The 27271-nt window shown below is 40.5% G+C and overlaps 1 protein-coding gene across 1 annotated transcript in view; it reads right to left on the bottom strand.

Moving 5' to 3' along the window:
• AGBL1 (AGBL carboxypeptidase 1) overlaps window positions 1-27271 on the bottom strand; it is a gene marked incomplete at both ends in the record, with an annotated part of 577244 nt that overhangs the window by 512595 nt on the left and 37378 nt on the right. The window lies entirely within an intron of this gene.

Genomic DNA, 27271 nt, shown 5'->3' on the forward strand with positions numbered 1-27271 from the left:
CACCTGAAACTAATACAACATTGTAAATCAACTATACTCCAATATAAAATAAAAATTAAGAAAAAGAAGGCAGGCAAAAGAAAGGAGGCGGCATGGTCAGGGTACACATGGGAATGGCAGGGCTGTGTTTCCTTCTATTGAGAAAGACTTCCTGCCATAAGAGATGGTTGAAGGGTTGTTCCTTAAATAATGACTATGAGGGGATTCACTGAGTTAAGGTCTCAGGGGTTCTGCCACCATATTCAGACTTCAGGACCCTTCTTTGGGGACCCATTTTTTAAGTAACACCAGTAAGATGGGCAAGAGAATAAACATTGATAATTTACACAGAAACAGCAAATGAAAGGGGCTTTGTGGGCCAAGTTAGCATAGTTCTCACTTATTTCAGGAGGTTTGGACTATTGTTAAATGCAGGGCAAACAGCAGAAACAGAAACCCACTAAAATGTTCCAATGGAAAGACTTCCCTGACTGACAAGGATGAATTTTTATTTTCTCAAGAGACACCTAGGGTAGCACCAAATCACATGATATAGATGCTCTATGGGATGCTTGCAACGCTTGATACTCTACCCTTTGTTATACAGAAGAGGACACTGAGATTCAGAGGGAGGGAGGATTATTCAAGTCCTCTATGGTGACCCACAGAGAAAAACCCAAAGTTACAGCCCAGGCCAGGTTCCCAAAAATCAGGCCAGTGTTTGTTACGCTGTAATATGCTAATTTTCTAAATCACAAGAACTTATTTATCTACTAGTTGCAAATTTGTACCCATAAACAACACTTCTCCAAATCCCCCACTCCAGCCCCTGGTAACCATCATTCTACTCTCTGCTTTTGCAAGTTCAGCTTTTTTAGATTTCATATATCAGTGATATCGTACAGTGTTCATCTTTATCTGACTTATCTCACTGCACCTAATGCCTTCAGGATCCATCTGTGTTGTTGCAAATGGCAGGATATGCTTTTTCTCATGGATGAATAATATTCCACTGTATGTATATATATCTTCTTTATCCGTTTATCTGTTGAGGGCACTTAGGCTGCTTCCATATCTTGGCTATTATGAAAAACGCTGCAGTGAACATGGGTGTGCAAATATCTCTTCCAGACACTGCTTTCAATTCCTTTGTATATATAGCCACGAGTCCTATCTTACACCACTCACAAAAATTAACTTGAAATAGATCAAAGGATTTCTTTTTTTTTTAGTTTTGGGTCCCACTGCATGTGGGATCCTAGTTCCCCAACCAGGGATCGAACCCACAGCCCCTGCATTGCAAGTGTGAAATCTTAACCACTGGACCTCAAGGGAAGTCCCAGATAAAAGACTTAAATCTAAGACTTGAAACCATAAAACTCCTAGAAGGGAGGAGACCTTCAAGATGGTGGAGGAGTAAGATGTGGAGATCACCTTCCTCCCCACAAATACATTAGAAATACATCTACATGTGGAACAACTCCTACAGAACACCTACTGAACGCTGGCAGAAGACCTCAGACTTCACAAAAGGCAAGAGACTCCCCATGTACCTGGGTAGGGCAAAAGAAAAAATAATAAACAGAGACAAAAGAATAGGGACGGGACCTGCACCAGCGGGAGGGAGTTGTGAAGGAGGAAAAATTTCCACACACTAGGAAGCCCCTTCGCGGGCGGAGACTGCGGGAGGCGGAGGGGAAGCTTTGGAGCCGTGGAGGAGAGCGCAGCAACAGGGGTGCGGAGGGCAAAGCGGAGAGATTCCCGCACAGAGGATCGGTGCCGACCGGCACTCAGCAGCCCGAGAAGCTTGTCTGCTCAACCACCAGGGCGGGCAGGGGCTGGAAGCTGAGGCTTGGGCTTCAGAGGTCAGACCCCAGGGAGAGGACTAGGGTTGGCTGCGTGAACACAGACTGAAGGGGGCTAGTGCACCACAGCTAACCGGGAGGGAGTCCAGGAAGAAGTCTGGAACTGCCTAAGAGGCAAGAGACAATTGTTTCACGGTGTGAAAGGAAAGGGGATTCAGAGCACTGCCTAAACAAACTCCAGAGACGGGCTTAAGCTGAGACTTTCAGCACGGACACCAGAGACGGGCATGAAACACTAAGGCTGCTGCTGCAGCCACCAAGAAGCCTGTGTGCAAGCACAGGTCACTATCCACACCTCTCCTCCTGGGAGCCTGTGCAGCCCACCACTGCCAGGGTCCCATAATCCAGGAACAACTTCCCCAGGAGAATACACGGTGCGCTCAGGCTGTTGCAATATCATGCCGGCCTCTGCCGCCACAGGCTCACCCCACATTCGTACCTCTTCCTCCCCCCAGCCTGAGTGAGCCAGAGCCCCCTAATTGGCTGCTACTTTAATCCTGCCCTGTCTGAGTGAAGAACAGATGCCCTCAGGTGACCTACAAGCAGAGGCCAGGCCAAATCCAAAACTGAACCCCAGGAGCCATGCGAACAAATACGAGAAAGGGAAATCTCTCCTAGCAGCATTAGGAGCAGAGGGTTAAATCCCCACAATCAACTTGATGTACCCTGCATCTCTGGAATACCTGAATAGACAATGTATCATCCCAAAATTGAGGTGGTAGACTTTAGGAGCAACTGTAGACTTGGGATTTGCTTTCTGCATCTAATTTGTTTTCGGTTTTATGTTTATCTTACTTTATATTTAGAGTTTATTATCATTGGTAGATTTGTTTATCAATTTCTTTGCTCTCTTATTTTTTTTATATAGATATATATTGTTTTTTCCTTTTTCTATTTTTGTGAGTGTGTATGTGTATGCTTCTTTCTGTGATTTTGCCTGTATAGCTTTGCTTTTACCATTTGTCCTAGGGTTTTGTCTGTCCATTTTTTTTTCTTAGTACAGTTTTTCTACTTATTATCATTGGTGGATTTGTTTTTTGCTTCGGTTGCCCTTTTCTTTCTTTACTTTTTCATTACTTTTAAAGTTTTTAATTTTTAATAATTTTTTAAATTTTAATTTCAATAACTTTATTATATATATTTTTTCTTTCTTACCTTTCTTTTTTATCCCTTTTTTTCTGAGCTGTGTGGCTGGCAGGGTCTTGGTGCTCCGGCCAGGTGTCAGACCTGTGCCTCTGAGGTGGGAGAGCCAAGTTCAGGACACTGGTCCACCAGAGACCTCCTGGCTATATGTAATATCAAATGGCAAAAGCTCCCCCAGAGATCTCCATCTCAATGCTAAGACCCAGCTCCACCCAATGACCAGCAAGCTACAGTGCTGGACACCCTATGCCAAACAAATAGCAAGACAGGAACACAACCCCAGCCATTAGCAGAGAGACTGCCTAAAATCATAATAAGGTCACAGACACCCCAAAATACACCACTGGATATGGTCCTACCACCAGAAAGACAAGATCCAGTGTCATTCACCAGAAAACAGGCACCAGTCCCCTCCACCAGGAAGCCTGCCCAATCCACTGAACTAACCTTAGCCACTGGGGGCAGACATCAAAAAACAATGGGAACTATGAACTTGCAGCCTGCGAAAGGAGACCTCAAACACAGTAGTTAGCAAAATGAGAAGAAAGAGAAATACACAGCGGATGGAGGAGCAAGGTAAAAACCCACCAGACCAAACAAATGAAGAGGAAATAGGCAGTCTACCTGAAAAAGAATTCAGAATAATGATAGTAAAGATGATCCAAAATCTTGGAAATAGAATGGAGAAAATACAAGAAACGTTTAACAAGGACCTAGAAGAACTAAAGAGCAAACAAAGAATGATGAACAACATAATAAATGATATTAAACATTCTCTACAAGGAATCAATAGCAGAATAACTGAAGCAGAAGAATGGATAAGTGACCTGGAAAATAAAATGTCTCAGAGACATCTGGGAAAACATTAAACTCACCAACATTCGAATTATAGGGGTCCCAGAAGAAGAAGAGAAAAAGAAAGGAACTGAGAAAATATTTGAAGAGATTATAGTTGAAAACTTCCCGAATATGGGAAAGGAAATTGTCAATCAAGTCCAGGAAGCACACAGAGTCCCATACAGGATAAATCCAAAGAGAAACACATGAAGACACATATTAATCAAACTATCAAAAATCAAATACAAATAAAAAATATTAAAAGGAGCAAGGGAAAAACAACAAAAACATAAAAGGAATCCCCATAAGGTTAACAGCTGATCTTTCAGCAGAAACTCTGAAAGCCAGAAGGGAGTCGCAGGACATATTTAAAGTGATGAAAGGGAAAAATCTACCACCTAGATTACTCTACCAGCGAGGATCTCATTCAGATTCAATGGAGAAATTAAAACCTTTACAGACAAGCAAAAGCTAAGAGAATTAGGCACCACCAAACCAGTTTTACAACAAATGCTAAAGGAACTTCCCTAAGCAGGAAACAGAAGAGAAGGAAAAGACCTACAATAACAACCCCAAACAATTAAGAACATGGTAATAGGAACATACTTACCAATAACTACCTTAAAGGTAAATGGAGTAAATACTCCAAACAAAAGACATAGACTGGCTAAATGGATACAAAAACAAGACCTGTATACAGGCTGTCTACAAGAGACCCACATCAGACCTAGGGACACATACAGACTAAAAGTGAGGGGATGGAAAAAGATATTCCATGCAAATGGAAATCAAAAGAAAGCTGGAATAGCAACACTCGTATCAGACTAAATAGACTTTAAAATAAAGACTGTTACAAGAGACAAAGAAGGACACTACATAATCATCAAGGGGTCAATCCAAGAAGAAGATATAACAATTGTAAATTTTTATGAACCCAATATAGGAGCACCTCAAAACATAAGGAAAATGCCAACAGCCATAAAAGGGGAAATCAACAATAACACAATCATACTAGGGGATTTTAACACCCCACTTTCACCAATGGACAGATCATCCAAAATGAAAATAAATAAGGAAACACAAGCTTTATATAATACATTAAACAAGATGGACTTAATTGTTATTTATAGCACATTCAACCCCAAAACAGCAGATTACACTTTCTTCTCAAGTGTGCACAGAACATTCTCCAGGATAGATCATATCTTGGGTCACAAATAAAGCCTCAGTAAATTTAAGAAAATTGAAATCATATCAAGCATCTTTTCTGATCACAATGCTATGAGACTAGATATCAGTTACATGAAAAAACCTAATAAATACAAACCCATGGAGGCTAAACAATACACTGCTAAATATCCAAGAGATCACAGAAGAAATCAAAGAGGAAATCAAAAAATCTCTAGAAAAAAATGACAATAAAAACCCGATGACGCTAAACCTATGGGATGCAGCAAAAGCAGTTCTAAGCTGGAACTTTATAGCAATACAATCCCACCTTAAGAAACAAGAAACATTCAAATAAACAACCTAACCTTACACCTAAAGCAATTAGAGAAAGAAGAACAAAACAACCTCAAATTTAGCAGAAGGAAAGAAATCATAAAGTTCAGATCAGAAATAAATGAAAAAGAAATGAAGGAAACAATAGCAAAGATCAATAAAACTAAAAGCTGGTTCTTTGAGAACATAAACAAAATTGATAAACCATTAGCCAGACTCATCAAGAAAAAAAAGGAGAAGACTCAAATCAATAGATTTAGAAATGAAAAAGGAGAAGTAACAACTGACACTGCAGAAATACAAAGGATCATGAGAGATTACTACAAGCAACTATATGCCAGTAAAATGGACAACCTGGAAGAAATGGACAAATTCTTAGAAAAGCACAGCCTTCTGAGACTGAACCAGGAAAAAACAGAAAAAGTGAACAGAGCAATCACAAGCATTGAAATTGAGACTGTGATTTAAAGTCTTCCAACAAACAAAAGCACAGGACTAGACTGCTTCACAGGCAAATTCCATCAAACAATTAGAGAAGAGCTAACACCTATCCTTCTCAAACTCTTCCAGAATATAGCAGAAGGAGGAACTCTCTCAAACTCATTCTATGAGGCCAACATCACCCTGATACCAAAAACAGACAAAGTTGTCACAAAGAAAGAAAACTATAGGCCAATATCACTGATGAAAATAGAGGCAAAAATCCTCAACAAAATACTAGCAAACAGAACCCAACAAGCACATTAAAAGGATCATAATCATACACCATGATCAAGTGGGGTTTATCCCAGGAATGCAAGAATTTTTCAATATATGCAAATCAATCAGCGTGATAAACCATATTAACAAATTGAAGGAGGAAAACCATATGATCATCTCAATAGATGCAGAAAAATCTTTTGACAAAATTCAACACGCATTTATGGTAAAAACCCTCCAGAAAGTAAGCATAGAGGGAACTTACCTCATCATAATAAAGGCCATATATGACAAATCCACAGCCAACATCACTCTCAATGGTGAAAAACTGAAACCATATATATCCTCTAAGATCAGGAACAAGACAAGGTTGCCCACTCTCACCACTATTATTCAACATTGTTTTGGAAGTTTTAGCCACAGCAATCATAGAAGAAAAAGAAAAAAAAGGAATCGAAATCGGAAAAGAAGAAGTAGAGTTGTCACTGTTTGCAGATGACATGGTACTATACATAGAGAATCCTAAAGATGCCACCAGACAACTACGAGAACTAATCAATGAATTTGGTAAAGTAGCAGGATACAAAATTAATGCACAGAAATCTCTTGCATTCCTATACACTAATGATGAAAAATCTGAAAGTGAATTTAAGGAAACACTCCCATAACCATTGCAACAAAAAGAATAAAATACTTAGGAATAAACCTAACTAAGGAGACAAAAGACCTGTATGCAGAAAACTGTAAGACACTGATGAAAGAAATTAAAGATGATATAAACAGATGGAGAGATATACCATGTTAGTGGATTGGAAGAATCAACATTGTGAAAATGACGATAGTACCCAAAGCAATCTACAGATTCAATGCAATCCCTATCAACCTACCAATGACATTTTTTACAGAACTAGAACAAAAAATTTCACAATTTGTATGGAAACACAAAAGATGCCGAATAGCGAAAGCAATCTTGAGAAAGAAAAACGGAGCTGGAGGTATCAGGCTCCCTGACTTCAGACTATATTACAAAGCTACAGTAAGCAAGACAGTATGGTACTGGCACAAAAACAGAAATATAGATCAATGGAACAGGATAGAAAGCCCAGAAATAAACCCACGCTCATATGGTCAACTTATTTTTCATAAAGGTGGCAAGAATATACAATGGAGAAAAGACAGCCACTTCAATAAGTGGTGCTGGGAAAACTGGACAGCTACATGTAAAAGAATGAAATTAGAACACTACCTAACACCATACACAATAATAAACTCAAAATGGATTAAGGACCTAAATGTAAGGCCAGACACTATAAAACTCTTAGAGGAAAACATAGGCAGAACACTCTATGACATAAATCACAGCAAGGTCCTTTTGACCCACCTGTTAGAGAAAGGGAAATAAAAACAAAAATAAACAAATGGGACCTAATGAAACGTAAAAGTTTTTGCACAGTAAAGGAAACCATAAACAAGATGGAAAGACAGCCCTCCGAATGGGAGAAAATATTTGCAAATGAAGCAACTGACAAAGGATTAATCTCCAAAATTTACAAGCAGCTCATGCAGCTCAATATCAGAAAAACAAACAACCCAATCCAAAAATAGGCAGAAGACCTAAATAGACGTTTCTCTAAAAAGATATACTGATTGCCAACAAACACTTGAAAGGATGCTCAACATCACTAATCATTAGAGAAATGTAAATCAAATCTGCAATGAGGTATCACCTCACACCAGTCAGAATGGCTATCATCAGAAAATCTACAAACAATAAATCCTGTAGAGTGTGTGGAGAAAAGGGAAACCTCTTGCCTTGTTGGTGGGAATGTAAATTAATACAGCCGCTATGGAGAACAGTATGGAGTTTTCTTAAAAAACTAAAAATAGAACTACCATACGACCCAGCAATCCCACTACTGGGCATATACCCTGAGAAAACCATAATTCAAAAAGAGTCAGCTACCACTATGTTCATTGAAGCTCTATTTACAATAGCCAGGACATGAAAGCAACCTAAGTGTCCACCGACAGATGAATGGATAAAGAAGATGTGGCACATATATACAATGGAATATTACTCAGCTATAAAAAACAAGTGAAATTGAGTTATTTGTAGTGAGGTGGACGGACCTAGAGTCTGTCATACAGAGTGAAGTAAGTCAGAAAGAGAAAAACAAATACATTGTATGCTAACACATATGGAATCTAAAAGAAAAAAAAGGTTCTGAAAAACCTAGGGGCAGGACAGGAATAAAGATGCAGACATAGAGAATGGACTTGAGGACATGGGGAGGGAGAAAGGTAAGCTGGGATGAAGTGAGATGCTGGCATTGACATATATACACGACCAAATGTAAAAGAGAAAGCTAGTGGGAAGGAGGCACAAAGCACAGGGAGATCAGCTCAGTGCTTTGTGACCACCTAGAGGGGTGGGATAGGGAGGGTGAGATTGAGACACAAGAGAGAGGAGATATGGGGATGTATGTGTATGTATAGCTGATTCACTTTGTTATACAACGGAAACTAACACACCATTGTAAAGCAATTATACTCCAATAAAGATGTTAAAAAAAACTTCTAGAAGAAATTATAGGGAAAATATCCCTGACATTAGTCTTGGCAATGATTTCTTTGGTAAGATACCAAAAGCACTGGCAACAAAAACTAAAATAAACAAGTGAGACTACATTAAACTGAAGAGGTTTTGCACAGCAAGGGAAAGAATCAACAGATTGAAAAGGCAACAGAATGGGAGGAAATATTCACAAACCATATGTCTGATAAGGGACTAATATCCAAAATATATTAAGAATTCATACAACTCAATAACAAAAAAGGCAAATAATTAAATTAAAAATGGGCAACAGACCTGAATAGACATTTCCTAAAGAAGACATACAAATGGCCAATAGTTATATGAAAAGGTGCTCAACATCACTAATCATCAGGGAAATGCAAATCACAACCACAGTGAGATATGACCTCACACCTGCTACATGGCTTTTATCAAAAAGACAAGAGATAACAAATGTTGGCAAAGATGTGGAGAAAAAGGAACGCTAATATGCTATTTTTTTAGATATGTTATTTATTTAAGGCAAAGTTTTCTTTTAAGTCTTCCCATAAGTAAGTCTCATGTTCCTCATCAGTTTCAAAGACCTCAATAACTCCCTGTGACATATAGGATAAAGGTCATGACTCTATCATGATAGAGTTGATAGTTTTGATGGGGTTTCCAAAGCTCCCCATGATCTTTTCTTGGTTATCGCTCCAGTTTCATTATTCATTACAACACCCTTGCATAAATACATGCTTCAGCAACATGGAATTACTTACAATTTCCTGCTCAAACCATGTAATTTCTTGCCTCTGTGCCTTTGATCATGCTAGTCCCTTTTCCTGACGCCTAGTCAATGCCAACTCAACCTTCAGGTGCACTATGACTCCCATAAGATTCCATTCCCACCCACAAGGCTGGGTTTGGAGTCTGCTTTGTCTCCACATCATTCTGTGCCATTCTGACAGCATCCATACCACATGGCATTGGCAGCAGGGCACAATCTTGCTTCCCACCCCACCCTCACTAGATATTAATCCTTAAAGAAAGGCCCAATTATTGTGTATATTGTATTCCCAACACCTGGAACTGGGGCTGTTCCAGAGAAAAGTGTGCAATAAATATTTTTCAGAATCGAACCAAACTGAACCATAAAGGACTCCAAGGAGCCATGAAGTCCAACACCACATCCCTAGGCAGAGTGGTGCTTATACTTTCTTCAATTCCAGGCTTAAGACCCTCCAAGAAATCACACTTTAAAACCCCAGCAAAGGCCAGGGCCAGGGTGAGGCAAGTGAGACACGAGCTTGGGCACAAATTTTTAAATTTAAAATGCAGTAATTAAGATAATAGTGTAATGCTATATTTTTACACATCAAATAAGGCAAAAAAAATCCATGATGAACAAAATACCAAAATTTAACACTTTAACTCATTTTCCAGGTGTGATGAGACATCTGGGGATCCCTAGGCACTTGATGTCTATACTTATCCAGGAAGAGACTTGGGTTTGCTCTGAGAGCTTCTCCACTGGGAGCTGTGGCCTAATGAGGGCAGGCTCAGCATATACTTTTCTGGTGCTTCCCATCACAGCTGCACTGGACACTAAGAGAAGGCACATTCTTTGAGTCCCCAAGTCTGAGCCACCCTCCAGCAAATGTCATCCCTAGTTGTGCACCATGTCAGTGCTCCCCGCCCCTCCTTCATCTCGCAAAATCTGGGAACAGGAACCAAGGAGCAGGGCAGCAACAGATCTATCATCCTGGGGAGTTTGCTAGCCTTAGGTTCTGGCACCAATTCCAATTTCCAGAGCATCAACAAACAATGCTCTGGACACCATCTGGGTGTCCTATAATTCAACTCCATTCTGACACTATCTACCCAGAGATAACATCAGAGTCCACTGGTTAAGGGTTCAGTCCTGCAAGATTGCCCTCCCCCATTTCAGACTCCAGTGGCAAATCTGGATTGTTACCTGTCCTTCTGACCAGCTAACTCATTACATATTAGAGGTTCCAATGATCCCCTCTAACTCAGGTTCTTACCTGTACTTCGATCGACTGGCTATAAATTAAAGATTCCCACAACTGACCTCCTCCTTGGGTTTGATTAGTTTGTTAAAGCTGCTTACTGAACTCAGAGAAACATTTCACTTTCTGGATTGCCAGTTTATTATAAAATAATATAACTCAGGAACAGCCAGATGTAAGAGATGCACAGGGCAAGGTATGGGGAATGGGCACAGAGTTTCCATGCTCTCTCCAGGAGCACCACTCTCCCAGCACCTCCACATGTTCACCAACCTGGAAGCTCTCTAAACCCCATCCTTTGAGTTTTCATGGAGGTTTCCTTACATAGTCTATAGATTCAACTTCTGGGTCTTCTACCTATCCTGGAGGTGAGGGGGACTTGGGGTGTGCTGTGGAGCCAGGGGGACAGACTGAAAGTCCCAACCATCTAGTCACATGGTTGGTTCTCCTGGCAACTAGCTCCCACCCTTAGGTGTGGTCCAAAAGTCAACTCATTAACTTAACAAAAGACAACTTTATTGCTCTCATCACTTAGGACATTCCAAGGGTTTGAGGAGCTCTGTGCCAGAAACAGCAGGAAGACCAAATATATATTTCTTACTATAAATCACAATATCACAGCAGGACTCCAGCTCTTTGAAAATGGACCCAAGGATGGCTCACAGTAGAAAACAAAGTCCCTGGAATGGTGTCCCTGGTCAGCACTGATGTTTCTGGATCCATCTGCAGGACCCCCCATAACTGCTCTTCTTTCTAAGAGAGAAGGGGATAAGCGATAAAAGCAAGGCTGCACAATATTGTGTAACTTGTTAAATGCAGGATTCATTAGTTAATTGTGAATAATGAGCAAGGAAAGGGAAAATAAGAGAGGAAACGGAGAGATGAGAAAGAAGGAAAGAAAAAAGGGAGAGAGAAAAACCAATAAAGTAGAAACTGATTGAAGAGGGATGAAAGATCCACGTTTAATTTCCTTTCATTCAATTATTCATGCATTCATCCTGCAAACGTTCATTGGAAATCATCTATGTTCCAGTCACCAGGCTGGGAAACAAACTGATGGAAACAATCTGCCTTCATGGGGCTCCAGGCCTGGCTGAGGTGAACAGCTGGCAGACAGTTAGGACCCAGGATGGTTAAGGACTGTGATAAAGGTAAGCATCGATGCTAGAAGAATCGAGGAAAGGAGCATTTAACCCAGCCAGGTTCATGAGTGATAAATCTGGGAAACCAGGCAGAACGGGGGTGGGGGGAGTGTTCCAGCTGTGTTACAGCCCTGTATACTCAGAGAGAAGCATGATGGAGCATGGCGACCTTAGGGGATGAAATTGCTTCCAGCATGAAGCAGATGGTGAAGGGAATTGTGAACGTCTGTGGGCAAGAACTAGGTCTTACTCATCTCTGCATTCCCATCTCCTAAGGTGTAATAGATAATCAGTATATTTTATTGGATTAATTTATCCAGCTAAGGAATTGCCTGCTTTTAGTACAATGCCCACTAATGCTCCCTGAGAACAAGCACTGTCTTCTAGGCTTCTGTTGTACCTGCCAGCAGGGATATAGATCTGGGCATACAGAATGTACTAAATCACTGCCCCTAAATTGGTTTGACCTGTGGCCAACAGAGTTGGCTGCACACACACGAGCTGTTCCTCTGTAATTGCTTCCCAGAAAACCCCATTTGTTTCAAGCACAGGGCAGCAGTGTGCTGATGGAAGATGCACCTTCTACTCTCCCCTGCCCAGGGAATGGGTCTCAGTTAACCTCCTCTAAGTCTTTCTCCTTTTCCTACAACTGGTTTAGAGGTGAGGATGAGCCCAGATCTGGATAAGGAAACTCAAGTAAAGTTGGCTGAGAGATTCCAGGGAAGATTTTCCTCCAGGATTTTAAAAAGGAAAACATTAAAGACAAAAACAAAGCAAAAAACCAAAAACTCTATTTCCTCGTTTTGGACATTGTTGAATGAGGACGTGACCCTGGGTCATTGGTGACATTGTTAAGCCATCGAACCAACTCTATAAAACCACCTCCCTGTAGACTTTCAGATACATGAAATAGTAAATATCCTCACTTATAAAAGCTATTTTCAGTTGGGTAGTTTGTCACAAAGAGGGAGAAAAGAAAATTTTACACCTCCACTTGCCCTCTTCCCAAGCATTAGAATCTTAATAAACAGGAAAGAAACTGATTTCACAAACTCTAGGGCCAGCCCACCTAGAGAATCCTGCCATTCTGTCAGCACTAAGAGACAGTACCGTCATACAGATGTCGAGTTCATAATGTTCTCACTCAGCTCTGAGCCAGAATGGATCAGCACAACATTTTATTTCTTTAAGTAAAAATCATGGCTATCAGTGGAGGGAAAAAAATGCTCCACAAAATCTCAGCTGGCATTAATATATGCACTGCTATATTTACCAACAAATATTTTATGCTATTTAGAAGAATAACACAAAGCCATTATCTCACCCGCAGTAATAATAAACGAGCAATTAAAGAAGGCAGGATGTGACGTGCCTCGATTTTCTTTTAATGATCCTTTTAAATGAATCATTGAGTAATCCCCTGTTGTTTAAGACTTGCCTATAAAAAAATGTGTCTGCCTAAGCTTTCAGGGAGAGGCAGGCCGTTGGAAGAACAAACAGTGTCTTTCACAGTCTGTGGGGTTTTGAACTGCAATTTTCTCAAATACTGTTTTGAATTTGTTGCTCCCTTGCTTTGAAATCTTTGTCTCCCTGTTCTCTTCCTCCTCCTGACTCCCCGTGAAGGTATAAGACGCTGCACATCACTCAACCTTTGGAGGCTCATCTCCATCCACTCTCCCGACCCCAGTACCAAGCATGCTGACCACACAGGGCCAGTCACCATGCCCCAAGTCCATCATGGGTTCCTATGCCTTCAAAGTTTTGCTCACGTTGCTTCCACTGCTAGAGTATTATTTCTCCTCCCTCTTCCTTAGCCCATGAAACCTACTTATATTTCAATTCCAAGCTCAAGTTCTCTTTCTTTATAGTTTTCCCAAATAAACTGCCTTCCTGGCACCCATTACCCAAAACTTCCACATGTCTGCATACATTGGGCACTGCATAACTCCAGGGGGTGCCATTCTCAGGGACTATCACACAATCAGTGCCCTCTAAAGTGATGCGATGCAGTGGCCCAGTTTCTCCAAGAACAGAATTATTTGCTCTAAACATTTGATTTCCCACAATCCACTTTGCACATACTTTTATTAGAATTCTTACTAGATCCTGGTTATTCTCTTGCCTCTCTGTTTTGGTTGTCTATGGCAGGGTAACAAACCACCCCAACACCTAATGGCTTAAAACAACAGCCTTTTAATTATATCTCTTGATTTTGTGGATAGGGAATTTGGGCAGGGCTTAGCTGGAAGATTCTTCTACTTTCCATGGTGTCAACTAAGGCCACTGGGTAGCTCTCAGCTGGCAAATGGAACAACTGGTTTGGAGGATCTATGATGGTTCCACTTGCATGTCTGATACCTTGGCAAAGATGGTGTCTCCTTGGCAGGCTGAAGGACTGAGCTCACCATGGACTGTTGATCAGAACGCCTTCATGTGGCCTTTCCAGCATGACAATCATAAGGTACTTGGACTTCTTATATGGCAGACCAAGCATTCCAAGAGAACTGGGTTGGAAGGTGCAAGGCCTCTTTTGACTTTGCTTCAGAAGTCCAATTATCACCTCTGCTGCACTCTATTGGTTAATCAGGTCACCGATGATAGCCCAGATTCAAGTGGAGGGAATTAACCTCTAACTCTCAACTGGAGGAGTAGAAAAGAATTTGCAGCCATTTTTAATCTTCCATACTCCCTTTAGACTGTGAGCTCCTCTAGAGGAGGTATTTTGTCTTGTTCCCCTTGGTATACCCAGATCCTAGCATGGCATCTTGCACAAAGGAGGCATTCAGTAAACATTCTGAATGGTATAAAATGGGATGAGATGGAATGGAATGGAAACTTAATATGTAATCTGCCAGAGTTTTGTTATCTAATTCTCTTCGATGACAGGATTTACCTCCAAGTATAATCCAGTGAGAACATTGTTACAGAAGTTTACAAGGTATGTAGCTCAAATTTTCTACCAATCCAGCAACTGAGCAAGCATTTATAGTGTGCCTATTATGTGCCAAGCACTGTGTTAATGAATAGGGAACATCAATAGCATCCCAGACTTCCAAGTGGAGGGAAAATAAGCATTCTGTGCCCCTCTGCTCAGTTTTCTCAAGTCTAGGCCCAATTTTACTGAACAGGCAGAAAAAAAATGCCATCCCTACCCCATTTTGTGTAACATCCCTGATATCACAGAAATAGAGTGCTTACACTCTGCTAATCTGTTCCCACAGAGGAAAGAACAAGCCCATGAAATTTTAACTCTTGGTCTCTAAAGAATAAGACAGAATCTCTTCCAAATGCATGAGCCAGGAGCACAGGACACAGCTCATAGCCCAAGAAAACCATATTGCCAAAAATAAATTTGTTCTTCAGTTGTGCGGTTTGAACACTCTCTAGAAATGGTCCATTGGCTAAAGAAAAGACATTATTAAATTTGGAGTTGGTAATGAATGATAAAAGGGGGTTCTAATCACAAACTTCAATGACTAAAAATGGTTATTCTACCAAAAACCGTGACCAACAGCTCTCTGTCTTCACACAAGAGGAAACAGGCAGAGGCTGAATCATTAGAAATTTAGTTTAGGTAGAAGGAAAAACTTCCCGTCAGTGTTGAGATGGGTTCAAAAGAGAGAGGTGTTTTAAAAGAGTATGGACCGAAATACCTATGAATGAAGTGAAATAAGATTTGTTTCAATATGATGGAGGTTGGGCTGGAAATAGTGGGGCATATAAACAAGGTTTGCTGTAATTACAGAAGCTGGGTGATGTGGTTTCATAATATTACAAGATAAAATAAACATTACAGAACATTACAAAATAAAATAAAATAAAATAAAATGCTATGTACTGTGATGTTTTCTGTCTTAGATGGAACCTTAAGAATAAGCAATCCCACCAGGATCTTTCCTCATAGTTCTTGGGCCCCAGAATTTAACAAATGCCCCAGTCATAGATTGGGTCTTACATAATTAATTGTTAAGAATACCAATACTCTTCTTCCAGGGTAAAAGGGTATTCATGGTCCAGCATGAGGTAAAGTTAGAATGTGATCCATTTTTTATTCATTTGGCAAATATTGTTGAGTAGTTTCTGTGTACCAGGCACTGTGTTAGGTGCCAGGAATACCATGGGTAGCATAAATATACACAGTCCCTGTCCTCATGAAACTTTCAGGCTAGTTAGAAATGCAGATATCGAAATAGTCACCCAAGGGAATGTAAACTTGCAAGTGGGGATAAGTGCCCAGGTTTATTGCACCATGTGACCATAAAATAAGGTTATTTGACATGAATCAGAAAAGGATTCCCTTAAGAAGTAACACTTAAGCCAAGAGCGGAAGAATAAGCAAGCATTAACTAGAAGCATATTGGAGGGAAGAATGCTCAGGACAAAACAGAGCAAAGTCGTGTGGTTGGTAGAAACGTGGCAAAGGTGAGGGAGATAAAGAAGGCCAGTGAAGCTGGGGTAGAGAAAGGGAGCGGGATGTACTTTTAAAGGATGTACTTTTAATTCAGATAGACCTTGGTTACCATAACCTCTGTACAACTTAATTTTTTCCCCACATTACTGGACTAATCACTGTATCCAGCTCATGGGTACAATTGGGTTGGAAACACCATAATGGATGTAAAACGCTTAGCTCTCTGGCCAGCTCACAATAAATGTTCAATAGGCTGTTGGTAAATAAATATTGCCATGACCATGCTTAACGAATGGTGAATAAGAGTAGACCTGAAGATCTTTAGAAATGCATCTTCCTGGATAAATTTTCCACCCAGATCACGATGTTCCTAATTTAGCAGGATGCTTTTAAAGAAGAGGGAAAAATAACCAAAACATATGAAAATGGTGAGGTTGTGTCCTCTGGGCAGAGACAGTTTGGAGTCCTTTGTCAATACCCAGCACACTTGTTGCCACTTGGTAAACAGCAAAGACTCTGAGTCATAATACTAATGACAGCAATCAACAGCATCACATACTTGAGATGTTCTCTGATTTCTTTTAAATGACGTTCATTGGAAAGAAGACTGTCTCTATTTCTAGGAAGGCTGTGAAGTCTCTCCAAATCACAGTTGACAAATAACAGCACAAAACTTGCAGGTTAGAATTAAGGATTACTGAAAAGAAGTGCCAAACAGTTTTCAACTTTTCTGAATGAATTCTAAACACAGCTAGTAAATAACACTTCCAGGTGTCTGCCACCCAAGGTTCAGTACCAATGCTGAGGAAGTGAGTTGCTGCCTTCCTGTTCAATCAGCAGCAGCCACTCACTCCCTTGATCCTCTCTGAATGCATCAACCTCCAAAACACACAGGGAAGATTAAAAGCACTGGGTCAGGGAGGCTCCATCCTGCCTCTGCAAGGCCACTGAACCAAGCAGTTTCCAAAAACGCTAAGAAGATGCCCTTTTCGAGGTCAACCACCCAGCTAATTCTTATCCAGCTGGTCTAAAGCACAGTCACGAAGCAAGAAAAGTTTGACTCTGGTGTCCTTGTGTCTCCCATTTCAGGGACCCCATCGTCTCATGGCCTTGCTCCACCACTTGGGTCCTCTCTAATCTAGTAGGTAAGGGCCTTCCCCGACCCACTCTGAAAAGCCGCTTTTCAGAGATATTCTGTGCAGTTTGAAAATTAAGAACTAGGCATCGGATTATGAATTGACATCCCACGTAGGTCATAATACTATGAATATTACCATTGAATACCCACTTTGTTTCAGAAATCACTTGCTTAATCCTCATAACTATCTTGCAATTTTTTTTGATACCATCGTCTGTCTTGTGACGTTTATTTATATTTATTTGGGTTTTTTTTTTCTGGCCCTGCCTCATGGCATGCGAGATCTTAGTTCCCCCAACCAGGGATTGAACCTGTGCCCCTGCAGTCCTGCAGTGGAAGCTCACAGTCCTAACCACTGGACTGCCAGGGAATTCCTCAAAACCATCTTGCAATTTTGATATCATTATTCCTACTGTCCTGGTGAGGAGATTGAGGCCAAAACAAGTTGAATGATTTGCTTGAGAGTAAAATAACCTTTCTTCATATTTTCTGAATTGAGTTTTGAAAGCTAGTAAGTTTGAAAAAAAATCTTAGGACATTCTAAAGTCACTAAATTAATGTTTCTTTAGTGAAAACTCTCTGATTCTAGAAAACAGACTGACAATTTTAAAATATGTCTGCTAATGCTTTATCACACGTACTAACAGGTGGAATTTATGGCCCATATCCTTGAATTTTGGCCAAGTGACTCTCATTACCAAATAGACTGTAGCAGAAGTGACACTGCTTAACTTCCAAGGACAGCCCTTAAAAAGTGATGCAGTACCTAGGCCACTGGGATCTTGGCTCTGGACCCCTGACCCACCATGTGAAAGTACTGACTACCCTAAGGCAGCCATGATGTAAGGAAGCCCAGACCATGTGGAAGGACATACATGATACTCCAGGAGGCAGCTTCCATTCAGCACTCAGCTACACTGGGATCACTCAGCATCAGCTGTGAACCATAACAGCGAGAAATCTTAGATGTCCAGACTGGTTGAACCTTCAGATAACTGCAGCCCCAGTCAACTTGCAATGCAACACACAAGAGACACAAAGCAAGAGCTACCCTTACAGTCCTTTCCAAATTGTGAGAAAAATTAAATGTTTGTTTTAAGCCACTGAGACTGGGATCATTTGTTATACAGCAATACTAATTGAAATGCAAACCAATTTCAAAAGTAGATCAATAGAAAGCATTGAAAATTTGATTTCTAAAATCTGAATTTGAAATGTATAACAGTTTAAAAGAAGGATCTAGACCTTTTAAATTGCAAAACATCACAAAGATTTTACAAGCTTCTTTCACTGATTTTTGCAAGAAACTACATGATAGCAGAGAAAACATCAGACTTGGAGGAGGAGTAAACCTACTTCTAACCTAATTTTTCCATTATGATTTTAAATAAATTATTCACCTTCTCTGGCCTTTATTTGCTTTCCTCATGCTTCAACTAAGAGAACAAGAAGAGATGATTTCTCAGGTCCCTTCCAACTTTATGATCCTGTGGCATTCAATGATATCAGACTGGGGCAAAGAGAAGATCCTCATGCTCAGAGGTTAACTTTCTAATTTTGGCCTTGTGGGCCAAGAGTGGCTGCTTAAAGGTGAGTCAGACTCTGAAAATGAGGGATGAGAGAGAGAGAGAGAGAGAGAGAGAGAGAGAGATGGTATCTGTTCATTTGCTGGAAACACACCCAAGAGTCTCATAGGACAGATGTACCCTTGGAGACCTAAGATAGGGCATGATGCTCTTCCAAAGACATCCCCCAGGATCCAGAATAATCCAGAGAGGCATGTAAAAGAAGCCAGTGTTAACTTCAGGTCAACGATCTCTGCTCTTGCCCTCACCACGTGACCTCTCCTCCCCTCTGTGAACTTAAGACAGCGCTATGCCATTTTAAAAGAACAGCTCTACATTTGGCATTTTTCCCAGGAAGGAGTAATTCTTTACCTTTCAGTTCACAGATGTCGACCTCTGGGACATGAAGATATCCCAACATTTAACTTCCAATTTCACAATTTTCTTTTAATGCCTTTCTGTCCATCCTGCCCACTCTCTCTCAAAACCTTTCACTCTGCCAACTATCTTCTCAAAAGGATCATTCAGTGAATTAGTTTACACTAAGGCAGGGCTTCTCAGACTCAGTACTATTGATACTTGGGGCCAGATAATTATTTGTTGAGGTGGGGTGGGAGTGCTGTCTTGTGCATTGTAGGATATTTAACAGTATCCCTGGTTTCTATCCAGTGGATGCCAGTGCGTAGCCCACCCTGCTCCCCAGTTGTGAAAACTGAACATTGCCAAATTCAAAATTGGCACTGGTCAAGAACCACTAAACTAATGAATTAATGACTAATTCCTATGTAACACGGTATCCCTCCCAGTGTATCTAATGAGAATAATGACATAAACCAAAGGAATAAATGTTTCCTTGTTTCAGGGATCAGTGAAAAGTCAAGTCAGAGAGAGTTTTAGGGGCCTGGGTCCTTTCAGTCATCCCACAAATTACTTCTCCCAGACAACTGTTTACTTTCTTCTTTCATTCAAAGCCAGCACTAGATTTCTGGATCAGACATATGATCAGATTCATACATACATGTGCAGACACACACGGTTAAATAGCAAACTAGTTGAATTTAGCAGACTTCATCCTATAATGATTTCCACCAACCATTCAACTGCTTGAAAATAAATCAACCAACCAAGAATTAAAATAAAGGTGTGGCTTTGGTCTAACATGGGACATTACATCTGTTTTTGAATGATTACTAATTACCATCCCGCTAGAGTCATTGGTTCTGTTATATTGAAAGAGAACATCCAGCACATTCTAGAAAGTAATGAATAAGATTCCTTCTTTGTTTTCTTTCCAATATTCTCCCTGATTTGCCCATGGTTGGCTCAGTTATTGAAAGCAGTGAGTTAACATAATTGGAAGATATGTATTGGGTGGCCACTCCATGTCAGGGATGCAGCTGTAAACAAGCCAATAAGGTCTCAATTCTCACAGATCTCTCAGACTACAAAGTGTTTGCTTAACTAAAGTTTGGTAATAGTAAGATTAGTAGACATAATGGTTATACGCCCCAGTTCCTTTCATTCTGCTGCATAAGTATAAATTGCTTCCCCAGCTCTAGTAAATGAGCTCTTTTGGCTTAAAAAGAAAGATAAGAAAAAGGCACATGGATGAGTTAGCATAAACTATATAGAAACTTCCTGCCTCTGTCAATAAAATAATGCACAAACCTGTAAGTTTGGGTTGTAAGGAGGGGTTGGGGAACCACCACATGGACACGGGCAACTGCATCTCAGAGATTAATTCTCTGCTCGTGGGTATTCACCTTCCTCCAAAGCTGCTAGGACAGCATATTCCAGAATCAGGACATAAACTTTGCACATGACTCCAGCTGTTGTGCTAAAAGGAGAAGAAGTAGGTTCGGTAGGTGGCTAATGTGGCTCTGACATAGAGTAGTCTCCTCATCCTCCATTTAGGGTTTCCCAAGAGGTATGATCTCCCACCATGCCCTTGGCTGGCCTCATGCTGGGGGATGCCATGTTCCCTCCACTATGTCTAGACTTGCTAAACTATAGGCCAAAGTAAGCAAGACCAGGAGGCACTGGATTTACCATCCTGCCATCTAAGGCAATTTTCCCATTCTTATTTCCTGTATGAGGACCCACTCCATTCATGAAAGATTTACTCTGGCATCTTTCACGAAGAACCAAAATTTCAAGCTCAATAATAAGCACATTATTATATAAGAAAAAACACAAACAGGAACAAGAAGGAGTCAGTATGTCCCACAACCTATGGCCAAGGTTGAAAACACAAAGCCCTTATACTTCTGGGTGAGTTACCTCATATAAAATAGTCATCAACATCTAAGGGCAAAAACACCAAGGGTTAAACATTAAGAATTCCTGTAGTTCTTTCCTTATTTGAAGGCTGGAGTGCTGGTGAGCACCTCAGAAAATGCCTGTCAATACTCAGCTTTAAGTTTCTATGAAAAGCAATTACTCATCCTGTCTGAATATTATACCCTCTTGATCTCATGAGGCACTTCTCAGAAGTATTTCAAGCCACGTCATGAGCCTGTTGGACCAGCTGGCCCATACTGAACACCTCTGAGGAACCTCAACTGTGATTTCCATCCTAGTAATTCTCATCTTCGAAGCAAAATGCTTCCAACCAAATATATCCAGGAATCTCAGTGCTATGTGGGCAGCTGCAATGGGAATTTGTTACAAGATTTGTTATATTAATTATAACCACAATGCAACTGCTAAACAAAAAGCAGTTTGGAAATAAATTAGTCATCCTATTTATCTTTCCAAATACTCTATAGCTTCATTTCCAGGACACCCAAAGACCAAACACTTAGTTAATAGCATATTTTACATCTGCATCCCTATTACAGATCCTGTTGATCTCTTTGGTGAATGAAGGTGTTCAAAATGGAATCATTAGGTAACATGTACAGGTGAGAGTATTTTGCAAACCATTCTCCCAGAGAAGGTTCATTCCTCACCAATAGGAACTTCTGTTTAACGCATTGTTAAATTCACATAGACTCTACCATCTATTTATGGAATATCCTGGAGGCCTCTTTGGAAATGTAAAATCCCACACTGGGGTCATAAAGACCCACCAATGTCACCCTAGAACTCTACCAGGGACATGGTGCCTACTTGAAGTATTGTACTTTCACCTTGGTCGTTGATAATTTCACAAGAGATTCTTCAAGCACTCGGACTGTATTTAATGAAGTAGAGGGAGCAGGTGAGAGAGAAGGTTAGATGAAGATAATGTTGAATACAAACTGATATTTTATTTTTTCACAGCTCATGTCCAAGAAACCAGAAGATTCCAGAAAAACGATGTTAGAAGGCTGGGTTATAAAACTGATAAGAGTTGAGAGGGTAAATAAATGGGAAAGATAATAGAAAAAAAAAGAGCTACAAAGGGTAGAGGTGATAGTTCCACTATGGATCAAGGCTTCAAGGGTCAGAGAGTGTAATGGGACAGTGGGAGAAAAATGGTCTATCAAGAGATTCAGCAACCAAGCCCTGAATGTTTGGCAAATAGCCAGTTAAGTTACAATTTTAGTAGTCCAGAAAAGTGTCTGCAGCTGTGTAGGATCACATAACCCATAAAGAGGACATCAGGCAATTCTCTTCTAATTGCCAGGGCTGTTCTAAGAACTAAGGAGATACTCAACAAGCTCGTAGTTAAATGCCCCCACTTAAGGAGAACACATTTGTTTCAATTCGCTTTTCTGGAATTCAGCTTTATGTTGAATTATCAAATAAATATCATGATAATGGAAGTTGCTTTTGACTGCATCCTTTCAATGAATCTGAGAGACATGGCTGGTACTCCAATACTCAGTGATGCAGTGGCATCTCCCTGCCTAGGTTGAAGAAGGATGAAATGAAAATTACTGGTTGAAAATCACCAAGAAGTACAGTCACAGAGAGTCATGACTTCTTTCATAAACAATAACTAGACAAAATGTCCACTTATCCGTCCTTCCATCCATCCATTCAATCAATTGTTTATTAAAATTATTTGATATACATTAATACAATGAGCCATGGATGAGGAGGATCCAAAGGATGCCACCAGTGAGGGAGTTCTCAACCCAACTGCAAAACAAGCCAAAAATGACACAAAAATACTGACATGTTACCCAAGTCCATACTGAATTTAATATATGAGAATGATTAACAGGAGTTCAGGGAAAGGTATGCGAGTAGAGAGGAAAATCTAATTGTGAAGAGCTTCACGTGTACACACTGCTATATTTAATATGCATAACCAACAAGGACCTACTATATAGCACAGGGAACTCTGCTCAATGTTATGTGGCAGCCTGGATGGGAGGGGAGTCTGGGGGAGAATGGACACATGTTTATGTATGGCTGAGTCACTTTTCTGTGCACCTGAAACTGTCACAACATTGTTAATCAGCTCTACTCCAATATAAAATAAAAAGTTTAAAAAAAGAAAAGAAAATGAATACAGATGTACAATGAGGAAGCAGGAAGTTCTTCCTAAATAGAGGCAAGAGTTATTTTGGTTAGCCATGACTATTCCAATTTCAGGATGGAAACCTCTTCTAAAAACCTTATGAATTATTTCTGACTCTGTCTTAAGTTTTGGTTTTCATCATCTTGAAGGAAGTCAACCAATCGTGTAAGTAAAGCACCAGATTTGCCATGATTGAAAATCAAAGTTTTTCTCTCTCATCAGGACGATGAGAATTAGCTGGATAAGCAAAATCAGGGAGCTTTCAATCAGAGTTTCTATAAAGGCATTATTGCACTTTGGAGGGATGTTTGATCAAATTAGTTCTAAAGTCTCTTTTATTCATTTCTCCACAAAATAAAGTCAACCATTTTAACATCAACCAGTTTTATGCCCAATTACCAAGGGTAATTATAGTTGTGTCATGCCATTCTACAGACTGTTGTAAGTTTATACGTAATTAGATTAAGCATTAATGACTTACTTCTGCTTGCTTTTCAGAGTCTCCACGGTCAATTCTCAAGCATTAGATGCTGAATGATCACTCTAATCTTTTAGTCTTAAGAAATTCAATTCAGAAGTCTGGTGTTTGAGCCACAGGATTGGAAATGCAGACACCCTTTGTGAGGAATATATTGATTTTCTTAAAACCATCTGATGGGTCAGTATCAAAGGCATGGACCAAGTCCACTAGTGAAATGGAAGTGAAATTTGCACAGAGACAAAAATCCCTGGAAATTTTTCATAAACCTCTTTAATTTAGAATAATTTTAGATTGACAGAAAAGTTGTAAAGATACCCATCACCCTCTTGCCCCATTGCTACATCTTATAATAGCATGGCATATTTGTCAAAACTAAGACACTGACATTGGCACATTATTAACTAAACTCTAGATTTTCTTAGATTTTGCCAGTTTTTCCACTAATGTCTTCATTCTGTTCTAAGTTCCCAACTAGGGTACCACTTTGCATTAGTTGTCATGTCTCCCCAGTCTCCTCTGGTCTGTGAGTTTCTCAGCCTTTCCTTTTTTCCCATGACCTTGACAGTCTTGAGAAGTACTGAAAATGTATCCTGTAGAATGGCCCATCAATCTGGTTTTATTTAGTTTTTTCTCATTATTGACCAGGTTTATGAGTCTACAGAGGGGGTGCATCAGAGTCTTCCCATAATATATGAGGGGTGCATTATACCTATATGACATCACTTGATTCAACACTTGGATAAAGTGACATTTGTCAAGTTTCTCCAATGGGAAGTTACTATGGTTCCCTTTCTATACTCCATTTTTGGGAAGCAAGTCACTAAGTCTAGCCTACACTGGAGCAGAAGTTGTGAAATTAAGCTCTATCTCTTGGAAGGGAGAGTAGCTACAAAAATTCTTTGAATCCTTGACCTTGAGGGAGAAAATCATTCAGTGCATTCAGCTTTCATGGGAATGTCTACATCCTCTTCCACCTCTTTTTCATAATCACATGCCCAATACTATGCTTGGAACAGGACTTTCTACAACACTCAATGTCAGTACCTCCTGCAACCGTGTCAGGAAATGGACAATATCATGTTGCTCCAATGACTGTTTTGCCATCAGCAGTGGATTCTGGCTGCTGAGAGGTGAAGTGTAAGGAACTTGGAGACAGTCCTTGGAGGGAGAGCTCCCATTCAAACGCAAATGTGTGCAGTAATTAGGTATGATGGGCTGTAATTTTCCTACTTCCTTTTGCAAAGTTAATTGCTTTTTGAGTTGAAATGTTCTCTGGCTTTCTTTCTCTCAAGTTGGACCTTGTATGAAAGTCCCCTTTTTCAAAAAGCGAAATTTGTTTCATTTTATCCTATAACTAATTTAATGCTAATTGCACAATGACTACATTAGGCATCACAGGATACATCGTGGAACAAAAACTCACCTGTCAACCTGAAAAGTGTAAATGAGCCTAAGAATGCATTCAGAGATTAACCTCTGAGAGGCTGCCTTTGAGGTTTAAGCTGGTTGAGACACGGCTGCAGAAAACTACGCCTTCTGGCTCTCAACACAGCACACTTTTAGAAACGTGGGTTCCCCTTGGAATCCATGAGAATTCTCCCAATGGATCAGAATCCCAGACTTCAGAAGTTCTCTAATCTGACTATTGTCAAATGCATGAAATCACTCATACAACACACAAATGAGAAATTTTCTCATCTTTTTTTTTTTTTAAATACATCCAGAGATAGGAAACTTAGAATCTCCCAAAGCAGCTTACACCACTGTTTGAAACTCTAATTTTAAAGGTCATCCTTAGGCTCCGGGTATTTCTTTGTAACTGACACATTTACATATCTCTCTAATCTCTATTTAAAAGGAATGATTAAATTTGTTTTAAAAATATCCCACACCAATTTTTTGGGTTTGTTTTTTTTTTGCACAGAAAAACATTGGGGAAGCAGATGTTAACAATTGTTATTCCTGAGCAATGGGACTGGAAATTATTTTCGCTCATCCGATTTTCTAACTTTTCTTAAAATGACCATAGATTTCTTCCATATTAAAAAATGCCAAAAGTAAACGAGGACATAAGAGGAGAGGGATGTGGGTAGTGAGAAGTACATGGGCCCCAAAGCTTCTAATATCCTTAGGGCATGGATCACACCTATACTGAAGCGATATCTCTACAGCACTTATTCTTGCCTTATAGTCATTCATGCCTTATACTTTACTTCTTTTGCATTGATTCAACACACATTTATTGAGAGTTCTGCTAGGCACTATGGATACACAATTAGTGCAATATAATTTGTGCTCATGGCACAAGAGTGGAGACAGACATGCAAGCAGATGGATTCCAGCTGTTCCTTCCATAGTGGAAGGTGGTTTGTGGCCACTGCATTCAGCCCTGCGGTTTGTGTTCTGCTCAGTGGCTTCAGGTCTGAAGGATACATCTGCATCACAATCAGCTCATATTTGCATGCTTACTACAACAATTTTCTAACATTTGGCAATATAAGAGAGGGTGTTACAGAGAAGTTAGGGAGGTAATGCTGGAACTTTGCCTTGAAACCAACTATGTTCATTTATCATATAAACAAGGCAAAAGGGCATTGCAACTTGTACTAGAGCTCCAAGTACACATGGGGGAAAGTAAAAGATGATCTGCAAAAGTAGGCCTTGGTTTATTCATAGTTAATGGATGTTTAGAATTGATGCTGAGAACAGATTACGAACAAATTCTTCTCTTCCCTGACTTTCCTTCGACCATCATCCAAACCCTTCCACTCTTATCCCTTGTGGGGAGCCAGCCTTGGGGACAGAATTGAAAGTGGTAGTGTGGCAAACCGCGCCCCCTCCAAGACCTCCACAACCAGAAGACACCTGCAATCTGTACAGACGTACTGGACAACTTCTGTCTGCCCGGTTGCTACATACAGACATACATGCATTGTGCACACAAATATATACACACACACACCACAGTCCTCTGAGATCTTCTCTACCCTAATCCAATTTTCTACGGGATTCCTAACCACTGGCCACTGTGGGTTCAGCCATATTTATACAACTCAACCTTCCCACTGGCCCAGCTGGACCAGTCAATCCATTTTTGGGGGCTATTGAAGCTGGTATCTCTCTCGGGTGCCATGACTGTGTCTGTTACTGTATGGTAACATGACTGTGCCATGTGAAACTCCAGAACTATTGGCGGTATGTGGGGAGAGTCGGCAGAAAGAGCCGAAAGAAATCCATCGACAGCAAGAAGGAAGAGTAGGGCTTCCCTGGTGGCGCAGTGGTTGAGAGTCCGCCTGCCGATGCAGGGGACACGGGTTCGTGCCCCGGTCCGGGAGGATCCCACATGCCGCGGAGCGGCTGGGCCCGTGAGCCATGGCTGCTGAGCCTGCGCATCCGGAGCCTGTGCTCCGCAGCAGGAGAGGCCACAGCAGTGAGAGGCCCGCGTACCGCAAAAAAAAAAAAAAAAAA

This window comes from Mesoplodon mirus (genome assembly GCF_964341445.2).
Source record: "Mesoplodon mirus genome assembly, chromosome: 4".
NCBI lineage: Eukaryota > Metazoa > Chordata > Mammalia > Artiodactyla > Ziphiidae > Mesoplodon > Mesoplodon mirus.